The 21232-nt window shown below is 46.3% G+C and overlaps 1 protein-coding gene and 7 non-coding genes across 8 annotated transcripts in view; 6 read left to right on the top strand and 2 right to left on the bottom strand.

Moving 5' to 3' along the window:
* Positions 1–5083: 5083 nt before the first annotated feature.
* Positions 5084–5165, top strand: TRNAL-UAG (transfer RNA leucine (anticodon UAG)). The gene has a single exon. It is a non-coding gene; the product is annotated as a tRNA-Leu (tRNA).
* A 1675-nt stretch (positions 5166–6840) lies between these two features.
* Positions 6841–21232, top strand: part of CNTROB (centrobin, centriole duplication and spindle assembly protein) — an 83381-nt gene continuing 68989 nt past the window's right edge. Inside the window, exon 1 of the mRNA XM_068274016.1 lies at positions 6841–6860. The gene's annotated coding sequence lies outside the window, so the exon portion shown is untranslated. The remainder of the gene's footprint in view (positions 6861–21232) is intronic.
* TRNAL-AAG (transfer RNA leucine (anticodon AAG)) lies at positions 7426–7507 on the top strand. The gene has a single exon. It is a non-coding gene; the product is annotated as a tRNA-Leu (tRNA).
* TRNAL-AAG (transfer RNA leucine (anticodon AAG)) lies at positions 8323–8404 on the bottom strand. The gene has a single exon. It is a non-coding gene; the product is annotated as a tRNA-Leu (tRNA).
* TRNAT-AGU (transfer RNA threonine (anticodon AGU)) lies at positions 8930–9003 on the top strand. Its single transcript has one exon. It is a non-coding gene; the product is annotated as a tRNA-Thr (tRNA).
* TRNAL-UAG (transfer RNA leucine (anticodon UAG)) lies at positions 14536–14617 on the top strand. Its single transcript has one exon. It is a non-coding gene; the product is annotated as a tRNA-Leu (tRNA).
* On the bottom strand, positions 17504–17578 carry TRNAT-AGU (transfer RNA threonine (anticodon AGU)). The gene has a single exon. It is a non-coding gene; the product is annotated as a tRNA-Thr (tRNA).
* TRNAL-AAG (transfer RNA leucine (anticodon AAG)) lies at positions 19922–20003 on the top strand. The gene has a single exon. It is a non-coding gene; the product is annotated as a tRNA-Leu (tRNA).

The raw sequence follows: 21232 nt of genomic DNA on the forward strand, positions 1-21232 counted from the left end.
TCTGATTGGCATATTGTTAGAGCATGCACATCTGGGGACAGGTCAATAGATTGTGTCTGGCCTCCTGTGTTGTGTAGTTGCTGAGGCACCGCAGGGGGTGGAGACGTTTGCTGGCAGGAAGAGTGTTCAGTTTGCCTGTGGCAGAGATGCAAATTGACTTGTTGTGTTTGGCTTTTGTTGGTAGTGTCAAACCTGCAATAAAATGTATTCAGTTAATCTGCAAGCTGCAGGTTATGTAGTGAGGGGAGAGGAGATTTCTCTGTATCTGTTATGGAAGTCATGTGACACAGGTGATTACAACTTGTCATTACACACAAATTCCCTCTGAATTAAACAGGCTAAACTCTCTAAATACATACAGGGTGCATTTCTCTCTGATTTCCCTTCTGTCCTGTGCAAGAGTTCAGGTCCACTTTAAAGTGAATGGGAATCGACACTTAAAAAAAAAAAAATGTAAGCCAGATACTTCCCTAAAGGTGGCCATACACTGGCCCGATTCACCGCCGTTTCGACAGCAGATTCGATCACTGGGATCGAAACTGCTGCCAATCGTTCGCGCTACACGCCGAATTTCGATCCTTTTCGTCCGATCGCTCCGTGCGGAAAATTAGCGTCGATCGCCCGCGGGTAGGGAGCACGTCGCTAGCGGCGTTCGAGTACCCGACGACCGACGCAATAGAGCCGCATACATTACCTGCTCCGCCGGCACGTCTACGCCCGGTTACCGCTGCTCCGTGTCTGCGCTGGTCTCCGGCATGCTTCAGTTCCTCCGGCCCGGCAGGAAGTTTAAACAGTAGAGGGCGCTCCACTGTTTAAACTTCCTGCCTGGCAGGAAGAAGTAAAGCATGCCGGGGCCGGAGACCAGAGCGGAGACGGAGCAGCGGTGACCTGGGGACTGGAGTCGCGCCGGCGGAGCAGGTAATGTATGCGGGCGGGGGGAGCGGCGGCAGCACCACCACCACCACCACAACAGATTGTGAACGGTTTCAGGCTGAAATCGGATTACAATCTGTTTGCAGTAAAGGTAGCCATACGATCCCTCTCTGATCAGATTCGATCAGATAGGGATCTGTCAGTTGGTCGAATCTGATGGCAAATCGACCAGTGTATGGCTACCTTAAGGAGAGGGAAGGCTCTGGGTCCTATAAAGCAATGTTCCCCAACCCTGTCCACAAGGCCCACCAACAGTGCAGGTTTTGTGGAAATCTCAGAAGTTAATCAGCTCTGCTGAGACGCTAATGACCCCACCTGTGCATGTTTGTGGTTTTCTGCACAAAAAAAAAAAATAAAAAAATACTGTTGTTGGGTTTTCTTTGAGTTCAAAAGCATTTCCTGAATGGCGGTGAGTAGGGATGCTGGCTGGTATCGTACTGCTTTTGCGGTTAAACTGCCATTCAGGAAATGCTTCTGAAAACAAAGAAAACCCGGAGAATCCCCCATGAGGAGATGGACTAGTCCAAAACCTGTCGGTTCTGTCAGATTGTAACCGCTTGGTGTTTTCGCTGGAGTGGTCGTTATAAAATGGAAGTGGGGGTATCTTTGTCGGTTAGTGTTAGGAGTAGGTAGTGGAAGGTTTAGTGCGAGAAGTAGTTTGGGTAAAGTGTTTTTTAGAATATCTGCGATATTGTCAATATTTTCCTGGTGTTCTTTACCCATGTATGCAAACAGACTGCTGTTTTGGATGTCCATGTAGCCATGTAGGTTACTAGCCATTGATTTCAGAGGCAGAGGGGAGGAGGGAGAAGGGGCTGAATATACACACATACAGTGGCAAGCATACAGACACTTATGCTGTGCACCTTTTTCTTTTTTCCCTGCAAAGAGTCTATAATTGGGTATGGAACTGACTGGGCTTTTTACTGTGTGGGGAAAAGATAAAAAGGTCAATCGTTCAAGTATTTTCCCTCTGGGACTCTTGAAGCACTGAAGTTGAGCAGAGACTTTAACCATTTGCCCACCAGGAGCGTAGAAACACGTGCCACTCCCGCTCGCTCGTGCACGCTGCCGCCCGCTCGCCCGGAGATCAATGAACAGAAAAAAACTTTCCCGTTCATTGATCTAAGCCCCCCCAGCAATGATCAGATGCTTCTATGAGAAGCAGCGCGATCATTGTGATTTTCCCAGCCTCATTGAACATCCTGTAAGCGTACTTCCGACACTTACAGGTCGCATGAACAAAAAATTACTGTGGCCAAATAGTAAAAATTCATCCAAAAACATTTTTCATAAATAAATACCTAGTTTTACATTATAAATTAACTCATTACCTCCCACACTCCCCAATTTATTTATTTTTTGTAATAAAAAGAAAAAAAATTACATAAATAGTTACCTTAGGGACTGAACTCTTTAAATATTTATGTCAAGAGGGTATAACACTGTTACTTTATAAACTATGGGCTTGTAATTAGGGATGGACGCAAAACTGAAAAAATCGCACCTTTTATTTCCAAATAAAATATTGGCGCCAAACATAGGGATAGGGACATAATTTAAACGGTGTTATAACCGGGACAAATGAGAAAATATAATACGTGAGTTTTAATTATGGAGGCATGTATTATTTTAAAACTGTAATGGCCGAAAACTGAGAAATAATGAATTTTTACCGTTCTTATTCTTCCTGTTAAAATGCATTTACAGTAAAGTAGCGCTTAGCAAAATGTACCCCCCAAAGAAAGCCTAATTGGTGGCGGAAAAAACAGGATATAGATATAGATCAATTCATTGTGATAAGTAATGATAAAGTTATAGACGAATGAATGGAAGGAGTGCTGAAAGGTGAAAATTGCTCTGGTGCTCAAGGGGTTAAAGTATTAAATCTGATTTGTAAATGTTTATACATAAAAAAAAAAAAAAAAACTTGAGATATCTAAAAGGGTCATTTTTAGGAGTTGGACAGATCCAATTTATCTCATTAGTTTATTTTCATCTCTGGTTCACTTTAAAGGACAACTAAAGCGAGAGGGATATGGGGGCTGCCATATTTATTTCCATTCAAACAATACCAGTTGCCTGGCTGTCCTGTTGATCTTCTGTCACTTAGGGCTGGAACCCACAGGAGCGCTTTTGGCAGCGTTTTGGCAGCACTGCGATACGCTAGCAGTTTGCCAAAACGCTGGGCTAATGTTAATGGATGGGGCAAGTTCCACAGGAGCGTTTGCGTTTCTCAGAAACGCAAACGCAGGACGTGCAGCATTTTGGGAGCATTAGCGCTTCAATGTAAAGTATTGAACCGCTAGCGGAAACGCTCAGCAAAACCTAAACTGAGCGGTTTTGCTAGCGTTTTGCGGTTCAGCACACTGTAACAAAATGAAAAATAATTCACAGGACCAATCAGGATAAAAAACGCAAAACGCAAAACGCTAGGCACCCGCTGGGAAAAAAAATACAATGTTGCAAAACACGACCAAAAACGCGCATGAATCCGCTTGCAAACCGCTCAGACAAAACGCTAGCGGTTGCGTTTTGAGTTTGCGGTTTTCAGTGGGTTCCAGGCCTAATACTTTTAGGCATAGACGCTGAGCAAGCAGGCAACAGATCAGGTGTTTCTGACACTATTGTCACATCTGACAAGATTAGCTGCATGCTTGTTTCTGGTGTGATTCAGATACTACTACAGCCAACTATATCAGAAGGGCTGCCAGGCAACTGGTATTGTTTAAAGGGAACCTTAACTGAGAGGGATATGGATGCTTCCTTTTAAACAATACCAGTGGCTTGGCAGTCCTGCTGATCTCTTTGGCTGCAGTAGTGGCTGAATCACACACCTGAAACAAGCGTGCAGCTAATCTAGTTAGACTTCAGTCAGAGCACCTGATCTGCATGCTTGTTCAGGGGCTGTTGGTAAATGTATTAGAGATACAGGATCAGCAGGAGAGTCAGGCAACGGGTATTATTTTAAAAGGAAAAATCCATATCCTTCTCAGTTTAGGATCCCTTTAAAGGACTTACGAGGCGAAACACAGAAAAAAAGTTAATGACCTTACTGTAATAGCAGACCTCAGGGCAGACGATCTGCGGCTCCCTTGTACTTTCCAGCTGCTCTGTTCTATAAATCCAGTTATCATTAGAGGCCCCGACCCAGCCCAGGGTCGCCTTATCTCAGGGCGATTAGAATCGCCGCTTTAAAAAATCCTCTGCCTGCGCAATTTGCATAGCCGCTACTGCGGCTGCGCAGGATTACAGCTCTTCCCGCGGCACATCGCCGAGCTGTATACTCTGTAAAACGTCATGTGGGCGTCACCACATGACCGCCCACATGACTGACTGCACGTCAAGCCAGCCGCGCCCCCTTAGCAGAGAATACCAGCGCTGAACTCAGTAGCGACTATGCAACTTGCGCAGGCAGAGGATTTTTTTAAAGCGGCGATTCTAATCGCCCTGAGATAAGGCGACCCTGGGCTGGGGCCTCTAATGATAACTGGATTTACAGAACAGAGCAGCTGGAAAGTACAAGGGAGCCGCAGATCGTCTGCCCTGAGGTCTGCTATTACAGTAAGGTCATTAACTTTTTTTCTGTGTTTCGCCTCGTAAGTCCTCTAAAGGACTTACGAGGCCAACATATAAAAAAAAAAAAGTTAAAAAAATTAAGTACTTGCGTCTCTTTAATAGACACGGAGGACGCCATCCGCACCCTCCGTGTCGTTCCGCCGGGTCCCCGCCATTTAATAGCCCATCCGGCCGGTCACGACCACAGGGCCCGGGTCGGGCCCTCCTGCCTCTGCCAACATGACCGCCGGAGCTGGCCGCGGCTGCGCAGTCCGCAGCGGCCAGCTTCGGCGGCCATGTTGGCAGAGGCAGGAGCGCCCAACCCGGGCCCTGCGGTCGTGACCGGCCGGGGAGGCTATTAAATGGTGGGGACCCGGCGGAACGACGCGGATGGCGTCCTTCGTGTCTATTAAAGAGACGCAGGTACTTGACTTGTTTAACTTTTTTTTGTATATGTTGGCCTCGTAAGTCCTTTAAGGAAATAAATATGGCAGGCTCTATATTCTTCTCACTTCAGTTGTCCTTTTAAGCCAGAAAATGTTTGCTGGGTCTAGTAGACTGCTGCAACCTTTCAGTGTGGAGGTAGCACTCAGGTAGCGTGGCCGAGCGGTCTAAGGCGCTGGATTTAGGCTCCAGTCTCTCTGGAGGCGTGGGTTCGAATCCCACCGCTGCCAAGTTGCTTTTGTCCAGTTTTGATACTTACATGCCCAATGTATCACAATTAGATAGGGCTGCGCTGTCCAATGATCTCACGCCGCTTGTGGACTGTGCCACTGGAGTTGCGTCCGTGCGCGTCTGACGTCACTGCAGTAGAGCGAAGCCGAAACTATCTCACTGGTTAGCGGGGAATCGGGAGCCCGAGGCGGAAGGAATCTGAAGGAGTGCGGGACGCCGTACCCAGCCAGATGCCAGGACAGACCCCACTGCCAGGACATATGATGTGCAATATTTCAAGACGAATTATGTGAGTGCGCAATTATAGCGCGGATGGCTTTTTATTCTAAGGCATAATACGCTATGATGGTCTTATGTGTTTTTATGTTCCATACATGGTGGAAACTTTTATTCGAGTATTAAAGCAGCATTGAAGATCCACCTGGTTTTTGAGGTGGCAACAATCTGGTGAGCTCAATCTATTATTGGGGAGCGGACTCACAAGCAGTGCACTTTTTTCACGATCACCTGGGTGTTTTATCATACTGTGACAGAATTACGCTATGTACAGCGACCTTTTGTCTTATAGGTTTTATTGGTGAGCGCAGCTCAGCGGAATACATGATACATGCCCAATGTAGGTGCTTGTGGAAGTGGTGAGGGGTCAGCCAGTATGGGCACTGATTAAAGTGAACCTGAATTCCTGCACAGGGCACAAGGAAAACAGACAGAGATGCACAATGTGTGTTGTTAGAGAGGAGAGCATGTCTAATGCCCCCTCATCTTTAAGTCATCACAAGTGTAATCTGATCTCTCAGCTGTCAGCACAGAAATGTGTCACTCCTTGACAGACCGCTAATATGTTAACCCAGGGCAGCGGAAGTGTCAGATCATGTCAGACACATCTTCAGCTTCTCTTGGGTTTCAGCAACATCAGCAATTTTCCAGACAGGATAAATACTGACTAACAGCTTGTACAATTAGCTAGCTGACTTGGGGGTTGATTCACTTTGTAGGACGAGATCCCGGCACTATGTTTTGTTTTTTTAAAATCATGTAGCTAGCCTAGCGCTAGCTACATGATAGCCGCTGTGCAGCGGCATTCCCCCGCCCCTTCCGATCGCCTCCAGCGATCAGAGCAAACAGGAAATCCCGTTCAGAACTTCTTCAGAACATGGCTTCCCCCCCATCGCCATGGTGACGATCAGTATGATGTCATCGCGTCAGAGGGAGTCCCGATCCACCCCTTAGCAATGCCTGGCACTGATAGGCCAGGCGGCGCTTGGGGTCTTGAGGGGGGGGGGGGGGCGGGCTGTTACGCGGCACATCGGCGGTGCCCGGCAGCGATTGGTACAAACACGCAGCTGACAAAGTGCTAGCTGCGTGTTTGAAAAATAAAAATTGTGAAAATCGGCCCAGCAGGGCCAGAGCAATCCAGCGCGGCGGTCATGGACGAGCTGAGCTCCTCCATACCGCTAAGCTGGTTAAAGGGTTATTATGCTCGTGCTTATCTGGCACACACGTCTGTGGTTATTGTGGGCGTTCCTTCATCCTTGCTTGCTGTAAAAATACTCACAACACGTATTATTTTTTGTGTTCGTTTCTCATTTACAGTCACTAGCTATCTTACCAAAGAGTGTGCATTCTAACTGAGGGGAGCTCATGAGGAGTGCTGGAAATAATGTGCACATTGCCGGCATGCTGTTAGCAACAGTGTAAGAATTTTATATCTTTGTAGTTTTACTTTTTTTGTGTGTCTCAGTGAAGTGTTTACAACAGGTAGTGCGGCCGAGCGGTCTAAGGCGCTGGATTAAAGTCTGAAGCTTCCAAAAATACCTGATTTTACTTCACAGTCCCCGGGGCAAATTTCGGGGCTCCTTCCGGGTAGAGGCGGAGCTTTGGGCTGTAGCTCTGCCTTTACTCGCGTCATTCTCCATGGATCTCCGCCTCTCCCCACCCCTCTGTCTTCTTTCATTGAGAAGGGCGGGGAGAGGCGGTGATCAGCGCAGATTGACGTGAATGAAGGCAGAGCTACAGCCCAAAGTTCTGCCTCCCCTTAGCAGCAAAATGACCTGGAAAGTCGTGGATGTTTGCCCCGGGATTTTGGTGGTATTAATTGAACTTTCAGCCGCAGGAATGCGGCGTTTCAGCTGTGGCATAAAGCTAGAGAAGACTGTAATGTAAAAACAGGTTTTTTGGAGGCTTCAGAGTCTGAGTTCAGGTCCACTTTAACCAAATGCGTCCACTGTTATCAGTGTCACATGAGTACATGTAGGAGCAGGTAGCGTGGCCGAGCGGTCTAAGGCGCTGGATTAAGGCTCCAGTCTCTTTGGGGGCGTGGGTTCGAATCCCACCGCTGCCAAGTTGCTTTTGTCCATTTTTGACACTCGCATGCCCTATCTAGGCACTTGTCCGATCAATACAGGTGACCAATTGGTTGCATCGTGGATGGGGCATGCTCTTGGCTGTACAGATTTTTATCCATTTCGATAATTATCGAATCGGATAATCGATCGGCCACCAAGTCCAGTAATGCATGGGCACCTTTAGAGGCAGAGGATCAACAGGACAGCCAGGCAATGTTCGTTGCTTAAATGGAAATAAATATGTCAGCCTCCGTATCCCTCTCAGTTCAGGTGTCCTTTAAATTTCCCTTTACTTCCCCACTGCTTTCCAGATACCCAGTTCCCATCATGCTTTGCAATGTAGCAACAACAAGTCTACATCCTAGTATACACATCCAATTTTACCACTGCAGAAAAAGGCCTCTACCTTTTCTTTATCCGATAGAGAAAAGGCCAGGGCAGTTTTCTGCAAGGGGTGGAGCTATGTACCGGAACACAGCTGACACAGGGTTCCAGTGAGTCTTGGTAAACAGAAAATGGATTGGGACAGTCTAACTTTCAGGATAGGAAGACACTAGGCAGAGCCGCTAGCGTTGCGCAAAATGCAGCGAAAACGCACATAATGCAAGTCAATGGGCCGCATGAAAAGTAATGAAAGTGAATGGTGATGCCAAGGTTCATTTTTATGCGTTTAAAAAAAAAAAAAAAAAAAGTATGATGTAGGAATCTCCCCCCTAAGGGCTCATTCACAGCGGAAACAGCAAAGAAGGACGCAGGAGTCACGTACCATCCGGAGTTCAAACTTAGATTTCAGAGCAAAGGAAAATGCACTTGGCAGCGGTGGGATTTGAACCCACGCCTCCGAAGAGACTGGAGCCTTAATCCAGCGCCTTAGACCGCTCGGCCACACTACCTGCTTCTGCAAGAACTCATGTGACTCTAAAAACAGTGCGTGCAATTGCTGCAAGTGGACCTGAACTCAGCATGACCTCTCTGTTCCAAAAGCTACACAACAGCATAATAACCTTTTAAACAAAAACATTTTTGTTACGGCTGATAGAAATCCTAAAAAAATTCTTCAGTGTTTCTACTTCCTGATTCGTGGAAGAAGACATATTGTTAACATCCTGTGCTTTCAAATGAGCTTATCTGCCATAGGCAGTCATGTGACACAGGGAGATATCAAATTACAACTAGTGATTTGACACAGATAAGGGGGGGGGGGGGGGGATTAAATAGTTTAAACTCTCTAAATACATACAGGGTGCATTTCTCTGTTTTCCATCAGTCCTGTGCAAGAGTTAAGGTGTATATATAAACAAACAAATCTATCCCCTGGGAGTTTTGTCAGCAATTACTGTAGTGTTAGCCAGTTGTCCAGATGGACAGCACATATTGCAGCTGTGTATGTATTGTCCTGCAATATACTGCTGTTGTGTGGCGCTGTGGCTTAGTTGGTTAAAGCGCCTGTCTAGTAAACAGGAGATCCTGAGTTCGAATCTCAGCAGTGCCTTTCTATTATCCCTCTACTGGAAACTTCACATTTATACAAAACAAGAAATGACAAATAGAAAACGTGTGGAATTTTAACCACTTGTCCCTGCAGTACAGCATATAGCTGAGTCTGTCTTCTCTGATGTCTTTTTAGGCCAAGCCTGCCCCCTTCTGGTCCTGCTATAATGAATCGGCTATAATGATTCCTGAGCAAAGCCAGACTGAATGCTCAGTCGGGGATTCTATCAGGGCTGATAAGAAGCAGGCCGAGCAGTGAAGGATGAAACATCTCTAATGTTCCCACTGATCTATATGGTAAATACATGAGGGTGCTTCGTCTCTGGTTCACTTTAAGCAAACTGGAAGTGAGGAAACTAGCTTCAGGTTAGATACTTACCTAGGAGGAAGGAAGGTTCTCAATCCCATAGAGCCTTCCTGGTCTTCACTCCGCCCTGCCGTTGCACAGCTGTCCCCCGGTAAAGATTTGTGCCCCAGCTGTGTATTTGGCCCTCGGGGAAGCTTCAGAAGTACTCTGGTCTCCAGGCGAGCGGCTCCATACTGCGCACGTGCAGTTTTTGGTGTGAAGTGTTAACCCTTACCAGACTAATGAACCCCCTTGGGTCACCTATACTTTGCCTTAAAGTGGACCTGAATTCAGAACGTCCTCTCTGCTGTAAAAGATACACAACAGCATACTGACCTTTAAACAAAAAAACATTTCTTGGTTACGGCTGATACAAATCCTAAAATAAATCTGCATTGTTTCTACTTCCTGATTCATGGAAGCAGACATATTGTTCACATCCTGTGCTTTCAAATGAGCTTATCTGTTATGGAAGTCATGTGACACAGGGGATTGCAACTTGTCATTAGACACAAATTCCCTCTGAATTAAACAGGCTAAACTCTCTAAATACATACAGGGTGCATTTCTCTATGTTTTCCCTTCTGTCCTGTGCAAGAGTTCAGGTCCACTTTAAAGTGAATGGGAATCGACATTTAAAAAAATGTAAGCCAGATACTTACTAAGGAGAGGGAAGGCTCTGGGTTAGTTGTCACCAAGGTCACAATTTCAGAATCGTCAAAGCAGCGAATATCGCGATCGCGTCATTTCCACATGGGGAAGTTTGAAGAAGCGCCTTCAAACTTTCCCAAAGTCCCAGTGCGTGCGGCCCGCAGCGTTAGACATACCTTGCGTCTTCTGTCGCCCTCTGCTGGCTCTTGTGCTTGACAAAACAGGAGGCGAAGTGGATAGACGGGCATCGCTGGACTCGTGCTGGAAACTATGTCCAGAACTGATGCAGCTTGGGGGACAGAGGAGGCACAGAGAGAAACAGAGCGGGCACAGAGACACAAAGGGGGCAAGAGAGAGACCCAGAGGAGGCATGAAGAGGCAAAGGGGGCACAAGGAGAGACAGGGAGACAGAGGGGGAATAAACAGGCACAGAGAGGGGAACTAAGCTTGATTTGAAGTAAATCGAAATCGCAATTTCGGACAGAAATCGCTCAATTCAATTTTTTTCTAAAATCAGTCAGGCCTACTCTGGGTCCTCCTAAGAGCATTGTTCCCCAACCCTGTCCACAAGGCCCACCAACAGTGCAGGTTTTGTGGAAATCTCAGAAGTTAATCAGCTCTGCTGAGACGCTAATGACCCCACCTGTGCATGTTTGTGGTTCTCTACAAGAAAAAATACTGTTGGTGGGCCCTGAGGATGGGGTAAGGGAACAGTGCTATGGAGTCTTACCTGTCCCCGTTCTAGCGCTGGCTCCGCTGTAACAGCATATAAACCAATTTGGTCAAATAGTGCTGCCTCCGACCCTGAAGGGAGGCTGCGGAAGTCTTCGGGAGCCTGAGTGCTCCTGAAGACGGGTCACTCCATACTGCGCAGGCGCAAGCACTCTCTCTCATGCACTCACACATGTGCAGTATGGAGCCGCATGTCTTCTGAAGTCCCCCGCAGCGGAGGATTCAAACAGAGGAGCTGCTGCTGCCATGAGGGCAGCGGGAGAGGAGAGGGAAGGCTCTGTAGGACCCAGAGCCTTCCCTCTCCTTAGGTAAGTATCTGGTTTATTTTTTTCGGTACTTATCCGTTAGCTGGGCGCATCCGGCAGGTGGCGCTGTTGATCTTAATTCCAATCATAATTACTTCACGTCAACCTGTGAATGTAAACCGCCGGATGCGCCCGGCTTAAGCAGATCAAGCCGCCGGCTTGCTTCGTGTCTCGCTCTCCTCCCCCTCTTGCCCTCTCTCGTATGAGCCTTGGGGAGGGGACATGCGTGTCCCTGCAGAGTCATTTGTCGCGGCATTGCGACGAACGACTCTGGGGGGACACGCATGTCCCCTCCCCAGTGTTCTATAGGAGAGAGGGCAAGAGGGGGAGGAGAGCGAGACACGAAGCAAGCCGGCGGCTTGATCTGCTTAAGCCGGGCGCATCCGGCGGTTTACATTCACAGGTTGACGTGAAGTAATTATGATTGGAATTAAGATCAACAGCGCCACCTGCCGGATGCGCCCGGTTAACGGATAAGTACCTTTTTTTTCTTATGCGATTCCCAATGACTTTCAAGGGGTTCTGCGGAGGGTGAAAAAACAAAAAAGCAAAACTGTCACTTACCTGGGGCTTCTATCGCCCCCTTGTAGCTGCCATGTCCCGGGCCGTCCTCTACGATGCTCCGCTCCCCGCTGCCAGTCCCGGTCTAATTATTCCTCTATGTAGACTGCAGCTGCTGCGGGCGTCTCTGGTAGCTTACTGCGCAGGCGCAGTACAAGAAAACCTTGCAATAAGCTCCCAGAGACGCGAGCGGGAGTGCGCACTATTCGTCTAGTACGGGGAACGGATGATCGTAGTAGGACGGCGCAGGACGTGGCAGCTACAGGCGGGGCGATAGAAACCCTAGGTAAGTGTCAGTTTTTGGGGGTTTTTTTTCACCCTCCACAAAATCCCTTTAAGATTCATGGACACCTGTAATGGCTGCTGCATATAGCGATTGGATGCGATCACTAGGGCGACACAAGATGTGATTTATAAAGTACATCACATTTCTCAGTCCACCCTAAACACTGGCACGGATATGGCCCTTGAGGACTGGAGTTCGATGCCAGTGGTTTGAAAGGAAATAAATATGGCAGCCTCCATCTCCCTCACACTTCAGTTTCCCTTTAAATGATCTCTCCAGCAAAAAAAAAAAAAAAAAAGTAAGCAGTTAAAAGCTAAACGAGCCGACAGGTTCTGGACTAGTCCATCTCTTCATGGGCAATTCTTAGGGTTTTCTTTTGATTTCAAAAGCATTTCCTGAATGGCGGTGAGTAGGGAGGCTGGCTGGTATCGTACTGCTTTGGCGGTTAAAGTGCCGTTCAGGAAATGCTTCTGAAAACAAAGAAAACCCGGAGAATCCCCCATGAGGAGATGGACTAGTCCAAAACCTGTCGGTTCTGTCAGATTGTAACAGCTTGGTGTTTTCGCTGGAGTGGTCCTTATAAAATGGAAGTGGGGGCATCTTTGTCGGTTAGTGTTAGGAGTAGGTAGTGGGAGGTTTAGTGCGAGAAGTAGTTTGGGTAAAGTGTTTTTTAGAATATCTGCAGTATTGACAATATTTTCCTGGTGTTCTTTACCCATGTATGCAAACAGACTGCTGTTTTGGATGTCCATGTAGCCATGTAGGTTACTAGCCATTGATTTCAGAGGCAGAGGGGAGGAGGGAGGAGGAGAAGGGGCTGAATATACACACAAGCAAGCTGATAGCATCTCCAGCCCTCATCCTGTGACAATGGGATAAACAGAACATGGCTGCCCTCATTGTCTCACAGGAATAAATAATCATACATTTTTGAAGCTGTTTGCAGCTAGATTTGCTGTGTAAACTATCTAAACTTTAGAGAAGATATATAGACAAGTTACTTGTCCTAGTTCGGTTTTCATCTCGGATCCGCTGTAAAGTGTGCCAGAGATGACATGTGACCTGATGACATAGACATGTGTACACACAGTGGCAAGCATACAGACACTTATGCTGTGCGCCTTTTCTTTTTTCCCTGCAAACATTCTATAATTGGGTATGGAACTGACTGGGCTTTTTACTGTGTGGGGGAAAGATAAAAAGGTCAATAGTTCATGTATATTCCCTCTGGGACTCTTGAAACACTGAAGTTGAGCAGAGACTATAAAATATTAAATCTGCTTTGTAAATGTTTATACATAAAATAAAACCTTGAGATATCTAAAAGGGTCATTTTTAGGAGTTGGACAGATCCAATTTATCTCATTAGTTTATTTTCATCTCTGGTTCACTTTATTAGAGGCAGAGGATCAGCAGGATAGCCAGGCAACTGGTATTGTTTAAAATGAAATAAATATGGCAGCCTGCATATCCCTCTCGCTTCAGTTGTCCTTTAAAGAGAACCCGAGGTGGGTTTGAAGAATATTATCTGCATACAGAGGCTGGATCTGCCTATACAGCCCAGCCTCTGTTGCTATCCCAACCCCCCCCCCCCCCCCCTAAGGTCCCCCCGCACTCTGCAATCCCTCATAAATCACAGCCACGCTGCTGACAAACAGCTTGTCAGAGCTGGCTGTGTTTATCTCTATAGTGTCAGTCTGCTGCTCTCCCCGCCTCCTGCAGAACTCCAGTCCCCGCCTGCATCCCTTCCCTCCCTGCTGATTGGAGGGAAGGGACGGGGGCTGGGACCGGAGCTATGCAGGAGGCGGGGGAGCAGCTGAGACTGACACTACAGATGTAAACACAGCCTCACAGCACGGCTGTGATTTATGGGGGTTTGCAGAGTGCAGGGGGACCTTAGGGGGGTTTGGGATAGCAACAGAGGCTGGGCTGTATAGGCAGATCCAGCCTCTGTATGCAGATAACATTCTTTAAACACACCTCGGGTTCTCTTTAAAGGACAACTGAAGCGAGAGGGATATGGGGACTGCCATATTTATTTCATTTTAAACAATACCAGTTGCCTGGCTATCCCGGTTGATCCTCTGCCACTAATACTTTTAGGCATAGGCCCTGAACAAGCAGGCAATAGATCAGATTTTTCTGAAATTATTATAAAATCGGACAAGATTAGCTGCATGCTTGTTTCTGGTGTGATTCAGACACTACTGCAGCCAACTAGATCAGAAGGGCTGCCAGGCAACTGGTATTGTTTAAAAGGGAACCTTAACTGAGAGGGATATGGATGCTTCCTTTTAAACAATACCAGTTGCCTGGCAGCCCTGCTGATCTCTTTGGCTGCAGTAGTGGCTGAATCACACACCTGAAACGAGCATGCAGCTAATTCAGTCTGACTTCAGTCAGAGCACATGATCTGCATGTTTGTTCAGGGGCTGTTGGTAAATGTATTAGAGACACAGGATCAGCAGGAGAGTCAGGCAACTGGTATTATTTTAAAAGGAAAAATCCATATCCTTCTCAGTTTAGGATCCCTTTAAGGAAATAAATATGGAAGGCTCTATAGTCTTCTCACTTCAGTTGTCCTTTAAGCCAGAAAAATGTTTGCTGGGTCTAGTAGACTGCCTCAACCTTTCTGGGTGCTGGTTGCACACAGGTAGCGTGGCCGAGCGGTCTAAGGCGCTGGATTTAGGCTCCAGTCTCTCTGGAGGCGTGGGTTCGAATCCCACCGCTGCCAAGTTTTGTTTTTTATTGTGCATTATAAACTTCTTTCTTTTTAATTTGCCTTCCATTCATTTTTTTTTATTAAAAGACCGCTATCAAAATAAAATAAATAATAACATACATGTAAGCACATACATACAAGACAATTACTGAGTGAAATGCAATGTACATTCAAATGTTCCTATGTCTCTGTCACTTAAAGAGAGTCTGAAGCCAGATTAAAAATGGCTTTTTATCTTATATTCAGCAGGAGCATGTTTGCTATCCCACGGCATAACGAGGGGTCTTTACCCCGCAAATCCTCCCTGCAAAATCCACGACCAACTTTTAATCTGGCTTCAGATTCTCTTTAAAGAGAACCGAGGTGTGTTTAAAGAATGTTATCTGCATACAGAGGCTGGATCTGCCTATACAGTGCAGCCTCTGTTGCTATCCCAAACCCCCCTAAGGTCCCCCTGCACTCTGCAATCCCTCATAAATCACAGCCATGCTGTGAGGCTGTGTTTACATCTGTAGTGTCAGTCTCAGCTGCTCCCCCGCCTCCTGCATAGCTCTGGTCCCTGCCACCGTCCCTTCCCTCCAATCAACAGGGAGGGAAGGGATGCAGGCGGGGACTGGAGTTCTGCAGGAGGCGGGGAGAGCAGCAGACTGACACTATAGAGATAAACACAGCCAGCTCTGACAAGACTGGCTGTGATTTATGAGGGATTGCAGAGTGCAGGGGGACCTTAGGGGGGTTTGGGATAGCAACAGAGGCTGGGCTGTATAGGCAGATCCAGCCTCTGTATGCTGATAATATTATTCAAACCCACCTCGGGTTCTCTTTAAAGGGCAACTGAAATGAGAAGTATATGGAGGCTACCATACTAATTTCCTTTTAAACAATACCAGTTGCCTGGCTGTCCTGCTGATCTTTAATGTATCAGTAGTATATGAATCACACACCTGAAACAAGCATGCGGCAAATGCATTCAAACTTAAAGCATATCCGAGGTTAAAAAAAATACCCCCAAAAAAAACGTGCACGGGCAGCAGTATAAATACAAAGTACAACACTACTACCTAGAGGCTAATTACATTAGAGGGTAAAGCTGTGTACACACTTGAAAGATAAATGAAAGATCTTAGACCAATTTTACACCCTTCCATGTAGTATGAGAGCCATACCTACACAGTCTATTCTATGGAGCTGAACTCCCCATCAGACAGAAATCCTTGCAAGATGCTGCACACACAGATGCTGTACACATGCAACAGATCAGTATCTGCAAAAGATCAATTTCTGCAAATTGCAATGATAGTCTATGAGATCTGCAGCATGCTGCAGATTCTCGCATGGCCACATCCGCCCGCCGTCCCCTCCATACGCTTCCGCATCTCCCCGATGCAACGAGGTAGCCACATTTGTATCACTAATCAATGGAAAGGGGCCCTAATAGGAGAGGGAGAGAAAAACATTTTAGGGAGCAAAATGGACTATTTAATATGTAAGGAGGCCATTACTGATGACCCCACATTTGATCTCGGATCCACTTTAACCTCCCTGGCGGTTTATTTATTTTGCCAGGGAGGCTGCGGGAGGGTTTTTTTTAAATTAAAAAAAAAAAATTTCATGCAGCCAACTGAAAGTTGGCTGCATGAAAGCCCACTAGAGGGCGCTCCGGAAGCGTACTTTCGATCGCCTCCGGCAATCGAAAGTAACAAGATAGGCCGCAATGAGCGGCCTATCTTGTTTCGCTTTCCTCGTCGCCATGGCGACGAGCGGAGTGACGTCATGGACGTCAGTCGACGTCCTGACGTCAGAGCCGCCCGATCCAGCCCCTAGCGCCGGCCGGAACTGTTTGTTCCGGCTGCGCTGGGCTCGGGCGGCTGGGGGGACCCTCTTTCGCCGCTGCACGCGGCGGATCGCCGCGGAGCGGCGGCGATCGGGCAGCACACGCGGCTGGCAAAGTGCCGGCTGCGTGTGCTGCTTTTTACAGAATTGGAATCGGCCCAGCAGGGCCTGAGCGGCGACCTCCGGCGGCATACCCCGAGCTCAGCTCGGGATTACCGCCAAGGAGGTTAAGTCATAAACTTTTGATCTGCATGCTTGTTCACGGGCTCTGGCTAAAAGTATTAGAGGCAAACGATCAGCAGGGCAGCCAGGGAATGTGCATTGTTTAAAAGGGATTATGTCAGTCTCTGTATCCTTTATAAGTTTAGTTTTGGAGTGAAAGACAAAATGAGAAGTACTCCTTGGGCTTGATTCACAAAGCTGTGTAAACTGTTTAGCACGAGTGTGCTAAACAGTTAGCACGTGAAGTGCCGTTCGTGGAGTTTTCCACGCGCAAAGTGCTGCGATTCACGCAATCGAGGACTTTTGCTTGCGCAAATTGCGTGCGCAAAAGTACGCGACCGCGTGAATCGCTGCACTTTGCGCGCGCAAAAGTCCGCGAACGGCACTTCAGGTGCTAACTGTTTAGCACACCCGTGCTAAACAGTTTACACGGCTTTGTGAATCAAGCCCTAGGTGTTTAAGGAGGGAAAGAGGCTTCAGCCAATCAGGCTGCATTAGTTAAGTCTGAGGGGAAAGTAGAAAATTAAAAAAAGACCACCCAGCATTCCCTGCAACTTCCTTTTTGTGTACCAAATAAGAGTCAGGTAAATTGGGGAATGATTATTTATCAACAAGAAAAGTAATAGCGATTTTAACTTTTGGATTGCCTGATTAGCATCCTTATTACTTGTTTACCAGATAAAAATAAAGAATTGATTTATGCCTGACATGCAATGAGTGGCTTCGCATCATCAATGCCTATCTCATTGAGTAAACAGCACTCTCCATCTTTCCTGGCATTCTGCATAAGGTGGCACTTCTTTTATGAGTGGAGCAGATTTGTCCTCACAGGAGGGAAAACATAGGCACTGCTGAGATTCGAACTCAGGATCTCCTGTTTACTAGACAGGCGCTTTAACCAACTAAGCCACAGCGTCCTATAGATGCTTGTTGCCTTGCGCAATTTTTACATATATACATAGTACACTTTTTTCATCGGGACGTTATAGAGTCTAATCGATGCACTCGCAGCACTTTTAGTCTCTCAAAGGGGCTTCCTGCAGAAAGGTGTATATACACAGAGTTAGTGTCGGGCCATATTTATACTAACATTTGCGGCAGGGAAGAACATCTTAGTATGCAGCGGAGTGGTCGAGGAGGGCATGGCAAGCCTCTGGAGCATCCAGAAGCTTCCCTCTACTGAAAGGTGTTCTGTGGAGTGCTGCAATAAACAATGGATTCTTACCAGGGGCTTCTATCAGTCCCCTGTAGCTGTCATGTCCCGCGTTGTCCTCCTCCGCCGGCACCAGTCAATTATTTGTCTAACAAGACAAAGAATAGTGCGCGCTCCCGCTCGCATCTCCGCGAGCTTACTGCGCAGGCGCAATACAAGGTTTTCTTGTACTGCGCAGTATGCTCCCAGAGACACGAGCGGGAGCGTGCACGCAATGGAAAATCGATTGGAAATCAGATGAGACATGTTGGAAATAATCGATCTTACAGTAAATCTGCCAGAAAATTTCATAGTGTAGATTTGTTGAACTGGTATAAGGCATTCATTCCAGGAAAACTAGTATGGGAACCTAACGTTTCTGCATTGTAGTCTCCCAGAGTGGATATAATGCAACATTTCTGCTTTCTGTACTATTATACCATCAACAATTACGGTAGACGCCTGATCAAATTCTGTTTTGCTAACTAAACTGTCTAATGAGATCTGGGCAATGAGGCAATTTTTATTAAAAAAAAAAATGTTCTGGTCCTTAAAGAGACACTGAAGCGAAAAAAAATATATGATATAGTGAATTGGTTGTGTACTATGAATAATTACTAGAAGATTAGCAGCAAAGAAAATATTCTCATATTTTTATTTTCAGGTATATAGTGTTTTTTCTAACATTGCATCATTCTATATATGTGCAGATTACACAACATTCAGCATTCAAAATGATTCTTTCAGAGCAGTCTGTGAAGTAATGACCTCTCCTCTAGCAGAGAAAAAGAAAACAGTTGAGATAATAAAAGTCAGATAACAGCCCTCTCCATGACTAAACTTAGTCAGAGAGTTAATGGCTTGTTTGCATAGAGATAACAACTGGAGTTTCTTAACTCTTCCTGTACTGGAAACAATTAGACTGATGTATCTGATCTTAATGTTTTATTTCCTAGCTGTACTACACATACAAATCATAATATCATCATTTTTTTTTCGCTTCAGTGTCTCTTTAAGGGCCCTTTTCCAGTAAGAAATGCGATCTTGATTCTTTCCACTCTGAACTACCACAATATCGCTTATCGCTGCGATCCGTTGAGTGTATGGTGCGATTGTGGTGCATTTGCAAGAACCGACGAAAGGGAAAAAAAAAGTGGAAAGGGGCCTTGAGGGCTCATTTCCACTATCGCGAATCTGCATGCGTCCAACGCATGCGGATTCGCACATGTAATGCAAGTGGATGGGCCTGTTTCCACTGTAGCGTTGTTGAGGTGCATTTTTTTTCAGCTGTCAAAAAACGCACAAAAGAGCCGCAGAATTCGCCTGCGAGTGGAATGCATGCGGTTTCCCCATGCGTTTTTTGCCGCGAATTCGCATAGGTACCAATGTAAATTCACACAGGCAGTGACATGGTTAAAATCGCATATACCCTCACCTATGGGAATTCGCAGCAAAACACGCATGGGGAATCGCATTTCATCAGCGGTGGAATCCAGGCGATTACGCACCGCAATAGTGGAAACGAGCCCTAAAGGGAACCTGAAGCGAGTAAAATTATTTAAGATAAACACATGACGTAGCTGCAAATGAATATTACATACTAACCTCACAGTCAGTTCCTCTCAGAAGCTCACCATTTTCTTCTTACAGTGATACCTTCTAGTTCTGACAATATTTTGTCACAAGTGAAATAGACCAGTTGCTGTCAGTTATATATCAGCAACTGTCAGTTACAACTGAATGTGCAAGGTAATGTCCATGTTTCCCTATGGCTCAAGTGGGTGATATTACAGTTTAACAGTGTGCTGACCAGGAAGCTGTTATGGGGTAATAGCCATTTTTAAAATGGAGGACGGAGAATTCCGTTGATCACAGTGGACAAATGGGATGTAGGAGAGGAAAAAAAGATTGATGAGTAGACTACGCAGGAGGTAAGTATGACCTGTGTATGGTTATTTTGAATTTTTATTTTCAGTTCAGGTTCTCTTTAAAACGGCCAGATCTCTGTGGAACTAGGTACGGTACAGGTCGCCACTGTTCTTAGTGTCACATGAAGAATGTCATTGATAGGTAGCGTGGCCGAGCGGTCTAAGGCGCTGGATTAAGGCTCCAGTCTCTTCGGGGGCGTGGGTTCGAATCCCACCGCTGCCAAGATATTTTTTTCCTGTGCTTTGGGAACTTCAAACGGAGTGCAACTGTCTTCTAAACACTTCTGTTCTATGTCTCATGGAATGTCCTGTCCTCCATGTAATCAGCTGCAACAATCAAGATGGCCCCCTATTTTAACACGTTTGTTTCTTTGATTTAATGTCTCTATCGAATTAAAAATCGAATCTATCAAAAGTACCATATTTTTCAGAATATAAGGCGCACTTTTTCTCCCCCAAAAAATGCGTCTTATATTCCACATACAGGGAGCCTCCGACTTACGAACGCCTCCCGATATGAACCACCAACTCACCTCGATGTCGGGGACACCCTGTGTTGTCCCCTGTGTCTGCCACTCCCCCTGTGTCCCCCTGCGTCTACGAATGCAAGCAGCGGCAGCACGGCTCACCTCATCCATCTTAGTTCACAGTGATCCGAGACCTCTCCTTACTCTCACAGCTCCCCTAGTGCTGGCTTCTGCTGATGATGCAATCACAAGAAACCGGTACTAGGTGAACGGTGAGGGAGAGGTCTCTAATCGCCGCAGGTTACGGTCGATTAGGTAAGCAGTGCTGCTGTTTTCTGTTTATTCATGAAGAGCAGTAGAAACATCAGCGGACACATGGGGGGCACATGAGGTACAAGGGGACACAATAATTGGGGTAGAACATGTACAAGATGCTCCTAGAATATGGACGCACCAGGTTCAGTATATTTTTTTCCCCCGTTTATTTGGCCTCTAAACCTAGATGCGTCTTATATTCGTCTTATAGTCCGAAAAATATGGTAACTCTCACTTCGGTTCCCTTTAAAATACACATAAACTGACTCTAAGGTTTGTCTTTTAAGCAAACCTCAACTGAAAATTAAAAGTTAAAATAAACATACACAGGTCATACTTGCCTCCAGCAGAGTGTACTCGTCAATCGCTTTCTCCTCTTCTGCTTCCTGTTTGTCCACTGTGATCAATGTAATTCTCCGTCATCCATTTTGAAAATGGCCATTACCCCATAACAGCTTCCTGGTCAGCATAATGTTATCTGTAATATTGCCCGCTTGAGCCATAGGGAAACATGGACATTACTTTGCACATCAGTTGTCCTTTCAGTTATAACTAACAGCAACTGATATATAACTGACAGAAACTGATATATTTCAGTTCTGACAAAATCTTGTCAGAACTGGAAGGAATCATTGCAAGAAAAAAATGGTGAGCAGAACTGATGGCGAGG

The sequence above is a fragment of the Hyperolius riggenbachi genome, chromosome 3 (assembly GCF_040937935.1).
Source record: "Hyperolius riggenbachi isolate aHypRig1 chromosome 3, aHypRig1.pri, whole genome shotgun sequence".
Classification (NCBI taxonomy): domain Eukaryota; kingdom Metazoa; phylum Chordata; class Amphibia; order Anura; family Hyperoliidae; genus Hyperolius; species Hyperolius riggenbachi.